The sequence below is a fragment of the Camelus bactrianus genome, chromosome 12 (assembly GCF_048773025.1).
Source record: "Camelus bactrianus isolate YW-2024 breed Bactrian camel chromosome 12, ASM4877302v1, whole genome shotgun sequence".
Lineage (NCBI taxonomy): Eukaryota > Metazoa > Chordata > Mammalia > Artiodactyla > Camelidae > Camelus > Camelus bactrianus.
The window spans coordinates 30,033,437-30,036,095 of record NC_133550.1 but is presented as its reverse complement, the minus strand read 5'-3'; positions in this window follow the sequence as shown (position 1 = coordinate 30,036,095).

Here is a 2,659-nt window from a genome sequence, read left to right as displayed (position 1 = left end):
GGGGAGGGGGGACCACATACTTCCCTTTTCAGTGCTTAAGGCCAATAAGAAATCATGTTTATGAGCCTAATTATACCTGGCCCTGAGCTCAACGGTGTAATGGGAGCCTGGCATCAGCCTGGGCCAATCCTCAGGGACTTTTAGCTCCAAGAATAACCAACATGCTACAAAGCACATTTTTTTTCTGGCCTCTGGCAAAGAGACTTCTTGGGGTTAAATATGCTCATCAGTGTTCCCAAGAATCAGGCTTAGAAATGGAACTACTGAAGCTCAATCTCTTTCAATTCGTGTTAGAAGGAACTAATAATGTCAACTGTAGTTAGATTTTCATTTTTAAGGGTAATTCACAGCTCAGGCTGAAATGGCAGAATGTCAAATATAAGCCCAGTAAAAGAGTATAAGTTTAGCAGGCCCAAAGTAACCAGCGCCCTGTTCCAGCTTCTATCATTTACTTCATTCATTTAATAAATATTTATAAAGCACCCACTCTGCACCAGGCACCATCAAGGACTCATGAGGGGGCAGCCCCCAGAGAGAACAGATCAGAGGCAAATACTCAAATACAAGCCCACTCCCACGTACCAGGTGTGCATCTGACTAAGCCCAGCCAGGTGTTAATAAATCAGCCTTTACTAATAAATCAGCTCGTGTGCTCTATTCTAAATATAGCCAGGGTTTTGCCTGTTCCAGTTATTACTGCTGCATTTTAAAATGACCTCAAAACTCAGTGGTTTGGTACTTAATACTACTGAACTGTACACTTAAAAAATTGTAAATTTTGTATTATGTATATTTTACCACAATAAAGAATATGGAAGGATTAAAAACAAACCTTAATGTTTTGAAACAACCATTTAACAATGCTCACAGGTTCGGGGGGTGGTCAGGCTTTTAGGGTAGGGCACAGTGGGGAGGGCTCATCTCTGCTCTGCTCCATGGTGTCTGGGCCTCAGGTGGAAAAATCAAAGGCTGGGGGTAGAGTCTGGGCACTGGAATCATCTGAAGGCTCTTTCATTTACATGTCTGAGTTGAGTCAAAAACCAGGATTGTCTACTGGAGCACCCACACATGGTTTGGCTTCCTCACAGCATAGTGGCCTTGGGATAGTCAAACTTTTTATATGGTAGCTCAGAGCTCCAAATGTGAATGTTCCAGGAAAACAAGGGAGAGGGCAAAACCTGCATTTCATTTATGACTTAAACTTAGAATTTCTGTCATACTCTATACTGGTCCAAGCAGTCATAAACCTATCCAAAGTCTAGGTTGGGGGTGGGTAGAATGAGGAGTATCAAGACCACATTGTGGAAAAACATGTCTGAAGGAAGCTATTGTTGCAGCCATTTCTGAAAAATACAATCTGTCATACTACCTTTTGAAATGGACCAAAAGCAAAGAAGCCACAGAAGAATCCATTTAGAGAAACAGAGCCCTGAAAGAGGCCTTAGTGAACACACAGTGCGTCTACCCTAAGGATTAGCAATTCACTCCTGAGAGGATCCCTCCACAGGCTGGGCAAGTGCCAAGGACATCAGATAAGTATAAGGAGTGGCTGGTGTCTAATTGTAGTTCTCTCAGTCCCCAATCATGTGTAATTCCAAGGTAGGAAGGCTTTTCATCACTGAGCTTCCTCACCTTTAAAATGGAGGTAATTCTTGATCATGTTTCACCAGTAGTGTTGTGAGAATCAAGTAAAATATTGTGAGGAAAATTCGTGGCAAAGTTGTCCACAAACTGACTCCTCCGGTGGACAGCACACTTCGACAATGCAACTGGGGTGGACCATGTGCTGCAGATTCATCTTTGCCACCACTCTTCCCCATAGCAGCCACCCTCCTGTTTTTGCTTGCCTATTTCAGAAGTAGGAGAGACAGATGGAAGCTCAGAGAGGGCACATGACCTGGACAGGGCAACACAGACAAAAAAAGTAACCAAAACCTAGATCTTCAGGCATTGCTTAGACTTTCCATTCTAAAGCCTCCAGGTGACTCTGACCTTAGCTGAGAAGCCTGACAAAGATTATACCCAGCACCTGGAGTCACACTGCCTGGGTTCATATCCAAATTACCTACTAGCTGCGTGACCTTGGGAAAGATAATTAACGTTTCTCCATATATTAAATGGAAGTAAGACCTCCCACACAGGTTTAAAAGGTAACCAAGTGAACAAAAGGCACTTAAAAAGGTGCCTCCCACATAACAAGCACTTATTTGCTGTTATTACAAATACTATTGTATATTTAGTATATAATAGGTACTAAACGTTTGAAAGTGAGAAAGTAACATCCAAAAATGTAATGAAATGTAATGGCGGAGGAATTCCTTGAAATGATACATTCATTTTGGAGAAAACTTTAAAAAATAAACCCCAAATCTCTACCATTTGTCAGCTCTAAGTCTCTGGGGGCAAAATAAAGGTCGGTGGAAACTGGCCTCTGATGCCTACGATTCCAATTTCATTTATTTTATTTAATCATTGCCTCCACGAAGCCCGCAGACACCATCACAGGCGGGACAGTCCTGTAAAGCCCATTCAAGTCAACCCACACAGCACAGCCAACGCCACGTGGATTCCTCGCCCAGCTGCAACCGCTTTCAACCCTCTCCCCACCCTTTCCTATTCGGCGCCTTCGAATGACGTCAGAACCGGGCGCCGACGCCAC